Raw genomic sequence first — 14,422 nt, forward strand, 5'->3', positions numbered from 1 at the left:
CAAGGTGGACAAAGTCTTGAGCATTTTCATCTAACCTCACAACTGGCCATGCTTGGAGCAGATGACTGGACTCTAAAGTCCTCATGTCTCAGTCTGAATTATCCTTTGATCCTCATGTAAGCAAAAAAGAATGGGATTATTATCCACACATAGTAAGTTCTCAAAGAGTTTATTCATTAGACAAGAATCAGCAAAATGTAGGGTTTTTGAGGGTAAGCATTGGATTTTGAGTGTTTGTTTTGGTTTTTTTTTTTATTTTGATCAGTTAATGAATGAGTTTGCATAATTTTTTTATTGAAATACTAAGACCCAGTATTATTTCTACATTCATTTGCCTTTTCCAACAATCAAAGATCTGACTAAATTTTCTGCAACTATTTGAAAGTATTTTCTATCAGAACAACCATTAATGTATTTAGATGTGAAACTCACCCAAAAGAACCACTCAGGTATGCAAGACCTTGACCATATCTGCCCAACTCCTTCTCAATAGATGAATATTGTGTGCTATGGGAAAACAATCCAACCACACATAATTCTTATGTGGGACACTTACTGAGAGCTCAGACAAAGCAAATAAATTATTTCTTTCTGGCAAAGAAATAAGAAAGACTATTCAGCTTAATAGCAAAAATCTAACAAAAGTTCCAAGCAGCAGTACCAGAACAATTGCTCTGTTGTAGTGACCTACTAAATCAAGCCAGTTCCTCCTGGCTTGAATTTTTAAGTCTAAATCAGTATATATATATATATATATATATATATATAAAGAGAGGGAGCAAGAGCATGTAAACATATATATATATATGTATATATATATATAAATACAAATATACAACTACAAGTAGTAATTAGTAACAGCTAAGAAATGCAAGTATGTTAAAGGGTTCCTTTCATTTAGAATAGAGCATCTGAAGCTATTTCTACACAGTATTTACTGACAGTAAATAAAAACTGATGCAAACTCTTGAAGGAACAACATTGTAACAGAAAGGGAATGTGAATCTCAGTTAACAGAAGCAAGGTAAAGTGAGAAATGCTTTGTCAACCCTGATTCTCCTGAGTACAGAAGATCATACCTTGCCCTATGCATGGGCAGGAGGAAAAGGCCAACACTCATTTATTTCTGCTGCAATTTACTCAAAGCTAGGAAAGGGGAATTGTTTGCCTTTTGTTCCTCATAGTCTTTGAAGTGTTTTTGAAAGCAAGTACTAACTGTCTGCTACTGTACCTTACCTGTAAGTAAGTTGAGGTGACTGATTATAATCCTAAAGTGTGATGGTTTTGACTGATTGCTAGCTTGAAAATCAGAGTGGAACCCTTCCTTGTCAAAAAGCAATATGGTGCCTACTTGTTTGCTTTTCCTTCTCATCTTCACATCCACTTCAGACATATTCATATTCATATTTTTCATAGCATAGTAGCTCTGGGTTTTGCAAAGATTTTATGTCAGTGAGATGATGAAACAGTAAAACCAATGTATAACTCCTAAAAAGGTGATCTGAGGTACATTTCACCTAACTTCATGCGCCTCATAAAAACTAGGAATTGGATTAATATTGCTTGTTCATGCTTGAAGCACAAAAAATTGCTCAAAGGCAGATGGAGGAAAAGCAAAAAAATTCTAAAAATAAAAATCCCAGTGGAAATAAGGATTTTCACAGTCAAGTTTGGTTTCTACTAAGATACAAGTCTCAAAACACTGAAGCAAATAACTCACGTGAAGAAAATTTAAAAGTTCTGTAGTATTAAATTTTCTAGGCAAAAAACTCCAAGCCAACAAACAGAGAAATATGGAATCAAGAATTGTATACTTACAAAATTTGTCTTCATTTGCAACTAATGCAATATGAAAATTTAAAATTGCATGGAGACATAGAAAATGGTGATAAAATACCAATTACCTATAATCCAGTTGGCTATTTTTCATAGTTTTTTATTTAACACGTCTATGAGAAAACAGTATCTGTAATTTTCAGAGCCATGGAACACACTCATGTTTGTGGCATTTTTCAGTTTAACAAGCAATACTCTGTACACACATGAAGTGAATAAAATTTTGTAATCTGTAATTTTTTGTCTTCCAGCTGGTGAAAAAAATCAATCACTAGCTACTAGAATGACACTATTAGTTGTGCTTATTCTTCTGTCTTCATTAAATCAGGAGAGCACAGTAACAATGAGTGTACTGAGCAAAACATAAATGTGCTTGCTGTACATTTTGCTGAAGTTAAATAGCAGAAAACAGTGTATACTGAGTGTATTAGTATACACTATTAGTGTAAACTAACAGTGTTGAAGTTAAATAGCATAAAGTAGTGTATGAATACCATATAATAGTGTATACATAGCATAAAATCATGTTTACTAAAATTATTTATCACTGAATTTTTAAATGCTATCCTGAATTAATTTCCTGGCATTTTTTATTCTGTCCTTGTAGTCTAAGGAAGCAAATAATCTAGTTTAACATTAGCCATCCAAAGGCTGAGTATTTAAATCTGAAATGGTCACCTCAGATGGCCTTAACACAAAAGCAGTTCCAAGGGGTAACTTGTCTAACATTGGTTTCCTATTTTAGCGTGAACAAAAATTATCCTATGAAAATATGTTCCAAGTAATTTTTAAGCAACTAGAACACAAATTTTGAAGCAATATTTTATTTCTAAGTATATTAAGATTGATTAACCTACTCCTTTTGATACTAGCAGTAAGATGTCAGCAGTTTTTCTGAGAGGTATGTAAACTGTAAAGTATCTGTTCTCAAATCTAAAATAAAACAAAATCGTATACCGTCACTCAGAGCTTTGCTTTATTTTGCATTTTTTTTCATATCTATGATTTGTATATCATGAGAAGGACATACATGTATATAGTGAGAGAAACATACTTAGTCTCACTCATTGAAAACCACAATCTGCAGATTCTAAAATTTCACCAGATACTTTCAAGGGGGAATAAGTGCATAACATACTGAGCACAACCAGTTTGAGGTGCAGTAGTATAATATTGTCAGTCTAAACAAGTTTACAGCAGATGAACCAGTGACATTACTTTTTCCTTTTTTAGCATTTTCCCTGTTCCTATCAAATAGCTCAGGCATGGAGTAATAGAGGAATTTCTCCCTTTTACCTACTCATGAAACAAAGTCGAGGTATTTTGCATAGAGGAAAAGATCACATAGGATGAGCATGAATCATTAATAAAGAAAAAATATTTAAGAAAAATGGAAAAAGCATAAAAAAACTAAGCTTTGAGACAACTGATAAGACATAAGAATCTTGTTATATTTTAATTGGGGAAAAACAAGGCAAAGGAAAACAACATAATTCATGACATTTTAAACTTTAATTGCCTGGAGAGAAGAATGTCTTAGGAATAACCTTACTTTAAAACCTAAATATCACTATGGAGATTACTTTATACATTTTCAGTTATTTGTCACTAAGGTGAAATTATTTGGGTCAGATAAAACTTACAAGAAAGATTTGGACATTTAAATCAGAAAGACTAAAATAAATTTGCCTTGTTCAACATCTTCAAACTAGACCTACGAGTTAATAATATCTAGGGGCAGCTCTTCCCTTGGGAATAGTGTTCTGTTCCCAGCAGAATTTAACATCCTTTGATTTAAGCAATACAATCCGCAGTGTCTTTCTGTGACTTGTTTTCCTCTTGCACTAAGCATGAACAGCATGTTTGGCATCACCAAGCCCAGCTCCAAGACAAGCTAGAATGGGAAATATTTAACTCTTTTGTGGAATTAGGGAAAATAAGTGGCTGCCTTTGAAGGCCTCAGGAAGAAAAGCAAGTACAATTTGGGTATGCAAATTTCTTAACCATAATGGTCTGTTTGACAACCTCAACAAAGTTTTTAATTCCAACTCAGGTTGCAGGTATTTAAAAAATGGCATGCTTGTAAAGTCATAGGAACTTGTGCTGTATACATGTCATTATCTTGCTAGAATGAGGGTGAATTAAGAAAACACTGACTCTCACATAATATTTTTTCTTGTGAGTGTAAGTATAGAAGGCAAAAAAAGGGTAATTCATATAAAATTTGATTGGTAATTTCAGAACAACTCCATCACTGATCACATTCTAAAATCAGAGTGAAAAAAAACCAAAAACCCAATATTAAATTTTACACTTCGTTTTTGTAATTCCAGATTTTGGAAGATTGAAGGTAGTTTGAAGATCTTTTTTTCTGGAAAGGAGTGCTACAATTATAAGACAAGTAATTATTTTTATCAATAATCTTTTCTGAGTGTATCATAGACTTACTTCTTTATCACCCTAGTGAGTGAGAACTTAACACTGACTTTCAAAACTTTTCTTCTTAAGCTTTCAACCCAATTCCATCTCTGTCATTGGCTGGTTTTGTTCTTTAATACTGTGCTCAGGTCTTTTGAACTTGTACCCCATTTATAAAGTCTTTTTCTTCTTTGGATTCTCTGATTTTTAAGAACATATGACCTCATTCTGAAGCTTTTCACTTGGTCAGTCATTTTACACTGAGTGCACTCGTGTACTCTTTCTTCTCATTTTTAACTTCTTTTTTAAAATTTTTATGGAGAATGTAACCATAGAGCCTTGCTTTAGTCAAGTTTGCTACTGGGTACTGCAGGTAACGGCAGGCAGATTGCATACAGGATGATAGCATCAGCCTTACTCTCTAGGAAAATGGGATGAAAGTAGTTATTTTCATCCTCTATAGAACATCTCCCAGCAGATAGAAGATTGATTGAACTCCAACTTAGATGCATATCTGCATGCATTCTGATTTGACCCTTTTTGGTTTTGCAATAATCCATGTTTAAAGCAAAAAAGAAAAAACAAAACAAAACAAACCAAACCAAATAAGCAAAAACTTCAGAGCTCTCATTTTGGGTTCTGATACATATTCTAGTTAATTCTGCTACTGTCTCTTAAAGTTACCTCATGTGCATATATATATATAGATATAGTTTATGTTCTTTAGTCTGAATTCAGAAACATAGTGAATTAAAATGCAGAATCTGTCTTAGCATCCATCTTAAGAGATTTCAGCTGAAATTCTCTCAGACATGAATTCCCTTAATTTACCTATCTTTCTTAGTCTTGAAATGTTATTTGTGACAGCATAGATAACAGATTTCATTTTAGGAATTGTCTTCCAGTTGAAAAAATATTCTAAATTCTATAAGCAATGAATTTGCAAGCCATAACAAACCAATCAGTTATCTGAAAATTAGTGGCAAAACCTCTTACTGATAATTTCAGTAAGAAAAGTGCACATAGAAAATACTGGAAGAAAAAGCAAGAGAAATATTGTGAAAAAATGATCAAGCCTTTTTTTTTCCTCTTCCATCTTTCCCATATGTTAATAAAACAGGATATTGGAAACTATATCTAGTATGACAGAAAGCATCCTTTTCCAATTAAATTTGCATATCCATATGAACAGCATGACAGATGTCTGTTCAACCATTTTTTTTCCAAATTTCATATAGGAGAAAGCAAAAATTTGCCAAGCTTTAAGATGGTTTTGCTTAAGTTGCCCTTTTGTTTACTTAAAGGAAGATAGGAGTTTGTGAGATTGAGGGCAGCAGAGCCCACAGGGTATTTTTTCCAGAGAGAGGTTTTATATCTTGTTTGAGAGTTGTTTTTAAAATGATAGCAAACAGAAGACAAACACAATTTTCTAAGTGGCCTTCCAACATACAGTACTGTTAAAAACTGTGGAGTTTTTTTACTTACTTTAGTGAAGAGGCTGCTGAACAGTGCTTATATTAGTTTAAATGGTCAGTTTAATACTTGCTTTTCTTCAGTTTGGAAGCACAACAGAGAGATGGAAAGAAACCCTTTCATTTCCACAGAAGTGAAGCATCCCTTTTTTCTTGAGGCTTGCTGCAGTCCCATGTAAGCTCACGTGAGGGATGGGTACTGCTTTTAGAACATTGCATTCTGAAGTGGTGGAGGAATGTGGTGGAATCAAATAGCAAGTGAAGAACCTTAATAACTCTCATGGTCAAATGAGAACTGGCGCTTATATCTGTCTCTTCTAAATCTAAGACATCAGACACTTTGCTTTGGAAAAGCATCATAGCCTGTTTTATCTTTAAGATCTTGTTCACAAAATCCAGCTGATTCCACAATCAAAGATTAAATTAAGTTAGCCATGCTGTCATTGATATATGACTATACTTTAAATGAATAAAACCTGAAAACAGAAGGGAAGTAATCTGCGTGATCTTTGAAGTATTTGCTTTTTCAGCTGTACTTCTATTTTTATTTGATAAATATGTATGTTTATGGACCTTCTTGAGTAATGTTTTTTAAAAGATTTGCGCATTTTACATTCAAAAATCAGTTACATTTGTACAACTCTGAATCCACCTGAATTATGCTGAGTGGATGATGGGATGCTTCCACTCTGCAGAGGTACCAAGAACTAATGCTCCTAACTGTTGGATATTTGCAGGTGAGAAGGTCTCATCACAAAATGCATGGGCAACTTCCAGAACTCTGAACTCCTCCAGCAGTATACAATCTATCATTGCATAATGTTTTCCTGAAATGATCTCAAGGCGTCTTCATTTGTGTTGTCAATATCTTAAATTAGGGATCTTCTCTGAAGGCGTGTATCCCATGACTTCTTTTCTGTTGCCTTTTTCTTCTCAAGTTATGCAATAAATAAAAATTTCCTCATCTCCAGACACTCTATACATATATATATATATATATATATATATATATATATATATCTTTGGCTCTTGTGCTGTCTGCATGAGATTCAACTACGTTTTAAATATATTTTAGATAAAACCCACAAGAAAGAAATAAACACCCCAGTACATGTTAACTTGAAATAATTTATTATAAAATAGTATATTTTTTGATTTCTCTCAGAAGGTTTGGAAAATATTGGTAAGACTTGCAATTACTAACATAAGAAACACAACAAAGCAGCATATAAATAATTGAAACTGAGCTATTAAGCAGCATTGTCAGTATCTGTTTCTTTGTCTTTAATATTTGTTCTACATATAGGAGTAAATTTGGTTTTGGTGTTGTGGGGTTTTTTTCTGCCCCATATAACAATATCTCTCTTCACTATATATTGAGTGTAAAGATTCTGTAACTCCTAATTATATGAACTACAAAAACAACATTAAGAAAAAGCAACTGTCTTTTCTGGAATTTGGGAAAGTGTTCTTCCATGAAATAAGACTGTAAAATACAAATTAATCTGTTTTCTTAAGGGAATTACTGGCACAGTATTACATTCTCTCCTGGTTGCCTCTGAGGAAAGTTGCACATCCAGTTGCATTGTTGTTTTATTTTGTTCCTGGAATGTGTTCTGGCAGTGCCATTCAGTATGAAAGGAGAAGTCCCCTGTTTATTAATTTCTTCTTCCACTCCTGGATTACTCAGAATGCAAATTATGCAAAATAACTTAATGAGTGTCAATTAATAAGAAATTGTCTGGTTCAAGGAAACAAAAACATCTACATGCACATTGTTTTGTTTGCAGTTTTCATATTTCCATGGGGAAATGATAACAGCTAAATCGCAGCACATAAGGATAAATTAATCTATGAAGTATGTTCACAGTGTTGCTTTTCACATCCTTTTAAGTGATATGAAAAATGGTACAAGTGCCCATTTAAAGGCAACATGGGAGCAATTTTGCATAAATAATATGTCTTCCGTAAAATATTTGTGTCACACAATTCTGTTTTGAAAAGATGCTATTCAGTCTCTATGCTTAAGAAACAGTCCCTGTAGAAGGAAACAACAAGGTTTACTTTTGCAGGTCTTCACTGTCTTAATGATTGATTTATCTTGTTTCAAAGAGAAAAAAAAAATCATGTACAAAATCTGAAGGCTGAGATTGTGGTTGAGCTTGTGTGTCTAATTCTATGCTTAAGAAACAGTCCCTGCAGAAGGAAACAAGAAGGTTTACTTTTGCGGGTCTTCACTTTTTTAATGATTGATTTTTCTTGTTTCAAAGAGAAAAAACCATCATGTACAAAATCTGAAGGCTGAGATTGTGGTTGAGCTTGTGTGTCTAAGAGATGCAGAAAAACCAAAAGTGCTAAAAGTGTTTTGCATTTACCTTAGAAGCAATAAATGTGTCCTTTAAAATACATGTCTTTTAAAACAGTACAGTTTTGTACAGCGATACTATTTTCAGTGGGTTTTTGGAGTTGTGGGGTTTTTTCTCCCAGAATGTATTAACTTCTTATGCAGATATGAAACATTAAGACCTTGTCATTTAACACAAAAAGGAATTGTTCATAAAAATGATTCTTGGAGGTGTTCAAATTTTTTATTTCAGCAAGACCAGCATTTCTTCATGTCCTCTGGAAACTGCAGCAGTGTTCTGTCCATCAATTGTCATTTAACACAAAAAGGAATAGTTTATAAAAATGATTTGTGGAAGTGTTCAAATTTTTTATTTCAGCAAGACTGCAGCATTTCTTCATGTCCTCTGGAAACTGCAGCAGTGTTCTGTCCATCATCAAAAACTTTTAATAACGTTAAAAATGATGTCTTTTACTGGTGCTGGTAAGAAAAAGTTATTAAGAAATGTATTAGGCTGAATAAAAGGTTTTGTATCCTATCTAGTGAAGTTTTGGAGGCTTTGACATGAGATTTTTGTTGATTGTTGATCATCAAACCATCTGGTTATTCAGACTCTGATTAGTGTATACAAAGACAAACTTCTAGAATTTTAAACTGCATACTTTTTATTGTCTATGCTGTGAGCTCAAACAAACACTGAGTCTTGAATAAACACTTAAATGAAAAAAATGTTTCATTGTCTTGGTATTTTTCAGTAGACTCTCCGAATGTGTTATCCAGGTACCGTTTTTCAGTTGAAGGTAAAATTTTTGTTTCTTCTGTGAATCAGTTGCAAAATATATGTAGTTCTTAGCCTCAGATTATCTAGAGAAATTTGAGATTTTTATGATCTATTTTCAAGGTTTCAATTTCAATAAAGCCATTTGGAGAAGCTACTTCCTTATTGTTTCATTGCAATAGAGCACACCTGTGATCACACCCCCTCATTTTAGGTGTTTGTGTGACCATCTGTATAGGCTCATTACGAACTAACCTATTAATTATCAGTATTTTTCCCTACTGCACCATTTTCTTAGCCAATACAAAAGATGTTGGATTTCCCTCATAAGCAGCTTTTCGGATCACCCCCTCATTTTAGGTGTTCGTGTGACCATCTGTATAGGCTCATTATGAACTAACCTATTAATTATCAGTATTTTTTCCCTATTGCACCATTTTCTTAGCCAATACAAAAGATGTTGGATTTCCCTCATAAGCAGCTTTTCAGTATTTATGTTTTGTTTCCTTTGTTTTGCCCATATTGTTCTACCTCTGTTCTGAGTAGACAAATACTCATGTTCTCACAGGATTTATGTGTGGTGCCCATCATATCTATGCTATTTGAAAGGTTTAAGAGTATTGATAACTTCATATGCCTAACAGACCCTGTAAGGAGAAGAGATGTTCTGAGTAGTTTATAGAGATACTGAGAAAGGGAAATGAATAGTTAGTTTCACATGAGAATATATTGGGAAATAGTCATAGTAATTTTTTTTCATGAAGGATTTTGACGTTGGACTTCTCCCTAATAAACTTTCCTCTCTTTAATTCTGTTGCTTTTCTAAATCAAAACTGCAAATTAAATAGTTCAATGTGGAAAATTATATATCCACCTCCTGATTTACACCAAGAAAGCAGTGTCTCTACAACTCGTCAGACCACATACTGATGAGAAGCTATGAACATTGCAGGCAGGATTCCAGTGATTCTATGAGGTAGCCTACCAAGTTACCTTCAATACTCTCTGTTCTGTTCTTCCCATGAACAAAATATTTCTTTTTCAAAAGACTTCCCTGGGAACTGTGTGTAATCTTTAATGTAAAATTGATATTGGAATTAGGTTACCATAAAATGGGGATGTAAAACTGATTAAGTATATATTACATATTTTGAATATAAGCAAACTCTACAAATGCAGACTCTTCTGGCACACAATGATATATATATATAAAGAGTGTACTCTTTCAGTTGCACATCCTTTAGGAAGAATTCTTTAGTTTTATATTTAAATCTATCTGTAAATTTAACTAAACACCAACAATTGCAGCATTTCTAAAAGAATGAACAACTTAGCTGGTGTCAGAAGATCTTCATTACCTTATGTAAATGATCAGTTGGTGTGCAGAGGGACACTAATTAGCATTTTTCCTAACCAAAATAGAGGTAATTCAGATATTTCTAAAAAAAAAAATCCTCAAAACATTCTCAGAAAGTTTTTACTTTCTGTGAAGGCATAACATCCTTATTTAAAAGTCAATTTGCAAGCAGTCAGGACATATGTATGACTCACTTGCCAAATTTCACTTTTAAAAATCAAAACCACTTAGTGCTAAGCAGCAAAAGTGTTAAAAATCAGCATATTTCTTATGGATTTAAAATAGAAGTAACTTACTCCAGCAATTTCAGGAAAGAAAAATGCCAAACAGAATTCCTGCAAGGACATTGACTGAAAAAAGGATTAGGTGTTGAAACACCATTCTTGGTTTATTGGAATTTTGTTCAAACATTGCTATTTTATTTCTTGTTCTTTATCTGTAAAAATGTAGATTTTTTTTGTCATGCTATCTTTAACACTGACTAAAATAATATTTTATCAGTTTAACAGAATAAAAATGTATGACAATGTAGGAAAAAAAGTTACCTGTCATGATCTTCAGGAACAAACTGTTTAATTATTTCAAGAGGAAAACCATGGAAGCAACCTGAAAGTATCTTGTAACAGCTGTATACACATAGTTTCATTTTCTGAGTAGGCAGTAAATTCTGATTAATGAGTATAAGGGAGCTGATGAACGATAAATGATAGTTACTGTATGTTTTGCTGTCCCTTGAGTCCAAAATCTTGAACTGTGTGTCCATTCCTTGGATATATATGGTACAGCTGCATTTAATGATCCAGAATCTATCTTAATTCTTAGCTGCCTTGAAAGGAAAGAACGTCATATTACAGTCCCATGAAAATTCTTAGAAAAGGAAAAAGTAAGTAATATCACTTTACTAATGTTACTCTAATCAGGTAAGGTTTTTGGTTGATAATGTGGTTTATGTTCACCTCTTCATATCATTCTAGAAGCAGAAAGACTGCTTAAAAGCACCGAATAGAGAATAGAAGCTGAGCATAGGGGTAGAGATCAAGAATATTCATAGTAAAACTTCGAAGGATGGAGGGAACTGGGATGAAAATTCTACTAGGATTTATGCTTTTTTATTTTATTTAAAACTGCCTAGGTAAAATGAAGGGTTGCTGAAGGGTGCTGTCTCTGACAGCTCCTATTACATAGGTAAGGAGGTTGCTAATGCTTTATGTTTTATGACAGCTGCAAGCAAAATGTAAAGTAAATCTAAAAAAAAACCCTAAAAAAATCATGTGAATAATAACACAATATGCAAAGGCCAATAACTTGTATAAGAAGTCACATATCTACTTCAGCATGCTTTGCTTTGAATGGCATTACCTTCATACTTTCATAGTACATGGCTGCTACCTACACCTGATGATTTACTGCAATACAATCTGATTTACTGCAATTGATGATTTATTACACACGTGATTTATTACACACATGATTTACTACAATTACTCAACAATATGTTCATTCCACCAGATTTACCATGCAAACTACTCTTGTAGTAGGAGTTTGTTTGTCTCATAATACAGATTCTTTTCAAAACTTTTTTGAAAGTCTTCACAGTTCCACTGACATCTTTTCTGGCATTACACTTTTTTGTAATGCTTTAAAGGAAGTACAGCAAACTTATTCCATTTGTACTTTGAGTTCCTAGAATATTTTTGTTTTCCAGAATATAACAAAGACCTGGTTGATACATCAAAAACCATATTGAGTCTCAGAATTACATCAAGAATCGATTTAGTAGTATTCTGGTTATATTTAATGCTTAGGTAGTCATTCAGAGTATTAATATAGGTGATTTATCCTGGCAACAGAGCAGCTCCCTATTCATTTATTTTACATAAGTTCATAAGTACAGGGATCACATATATGAATGATATACTAAATATACAGTAATTACATAAGAAATTATATGTTTAAAAAGAATGCATATAGTGATAAGATCTTAATTTACTTCAGCTGTACTGAGCGGGAACCAAAAGCATTTTGTACTTAAAAAACCCTCAAATTTTTCTTAAAATTTTCAGGGCTACTACAGTGAAGCTACTGACACATTTTCTACATGTACCAAGTGTTGCTTTATAAAAGCATTTTGTGCTTAAAAAAAACCCTCGAATTTTTCTTAAAATTTTCAGGGCTACTACAGTGAAGCTACTGACACATTTTCTACATGTACCAAGTGTTGCTTTAGAGCATAACTGAACTGACTTGATTCAATCTTGTTAGATGCCTGTCTCCCATCTGTTGTTCAGCTGCCTCCACAAGGGCTCACCAGACTCTTACAGGTTTTGATTCATACCTGTTAGACCTTCATTGAATATCTCATATACGGCAGGGTACTTCAGATATCACTGGGCCTTTAACTGTTATACTATGTGCTCCTTTTGTTTTTCACTTTCACAGTCACATAAGGTATTCCAGATTTTGTTAGAATAAAATTGATCTGAAAAAAATACTAATAATTAAAGACTTTTATTGGAACTTCTGTGAGATAATATAGGGGTTTTGTCCAAGATCATTAGATATGAGGTGAAGAGCTGAAATACAAGAAAAGGTATTAGAATACAAGTAGTGTTAGACATTACATATTTGTTAGTATTAAAAAAAAATACCTGAAAGTACATTCAAAATATGTCACATTCACACATAAGAGCATACCTTTTTTAAAAAAACATAGAAGAATTCTGCTAGGGATCTTCAATTTGTTTATTAAGGATATGAATCACCTTAGCAATCTGTTTTCAATTTAATGTACTCTTAGTATGGCTTTATTGAGGCAGAGATAAAATATTTATTTTTTAAAATATCTGACATATCTATTTATTTCTGAAAAAAATCTAAATTTTAACTTTAGAGGTAACGTATTCCATATCTGTGATCTTTTCCTCTCATCTCTTTCTTTCCTTGTACCTGTAACTAAACCAGATTCTTGGAGTGGGCATGAGTTTGTCTTCCTGTGTGGAATGTTTCTAAACAGAATAGAAGAATTTCATATAAGTAGCAAAATATATTCTAATTCCAATATAAACATAAGAAACTTATTCACAATATGTATATTTATATATTTGTGTTCTTTCCTTATTTCCATTCTTTCCTTATTTCCTAAAGAAAAACAAGACAGTAAAAGCAATCATCAATGGTTTAGACAACACAGATTCTAAACAAGAGATAAATCTACCTTCTGTACCACAAAAAATCAGAAAAAATATTATTTCAATTTTAAGCACACAGTATAATCCCTCTGTACAAAATGATTCTACGATTAATTTATTAAGTTCAGCTATTTTCATTTTTCTTTTTAATTAAAAAAGCCATTCAAACTAGAAGTATTGCACATAATTTTGGGGGTTCTTAATGTAACCAAGAGAAGATATAAAAAACATGAGATCACCTTAAAATCTCTTATCCAGACTAAACACAACCATCTGCTCCAGAATGCAAGTAGAAAGAATTGTTTGGGGTTTTTTGGCTTTTTTGCTTTTTTTTTTTCAATTCAAATAGGTCACCACCACCACCACTAATACTACTATTTAATTATGCTTTATTGTAAGAACACTGCAAGCTAAATCAGCCTACAGCAGCCTCCAACAATACTAAAATTGTCTGTATCAGCAGTATTTCCATGTTTCCCTTTCCTTATTTTCTGTATTCTTTTTAATAAACCTCTTCGTACATTATTAAAAAAAAAAACAAACAAAAAAAAAAAAAACCGAAACATGCTGTCTCTTGAAAAGAAGCGCAAAGTTACTGAGCTATAACAAAACTCCAAGTATGATTGTTTTGGTCATTCATATAGGTTACAGGTAATCCTCATACAAGCTGCTTTTTATTAAAACCTTTCCCTGGAAAAGCTTAGACAATTATGATTTTGCTGGTTATTTACACTTTGGGGTTTGCATGCTTATTTGTTTGTTCATTTATTTATTTATTTATTTATTCACTATGCTTTGATTTCTGTCACTGTTGGAAAATTGTAATTGTACTCAAACTAAGTTTCCTGTGTTCCTTTTACATGAAGAGAGAACAGTTTTATCTAAGATCATCTGGACGCAATTTAAAATTATGAAACAGCTGCATGAAGATGGCATTTCTAATGAACTGATGAATTAATAAATAAAGCAGGGAAAACAATAATATGCTAACAGAGACAGCTGATAGAGTGAAATACCCACCAAGCAAAT

Source organism: Passer montanus, unplaced genomic scaffold (assembly GCF_014805655.1).
Source record: "Passer montanus isolate IOZ18808 unplaced genomic scaffold, ASM1480565v1 scaffold92, whole genome shotgun sequence".
NCBI classification, from domain to species: Eukaryota; Metazoa; Chordata; class Aves; order Passeriformes; family Passeridae; genus Passer; species Passer montanus.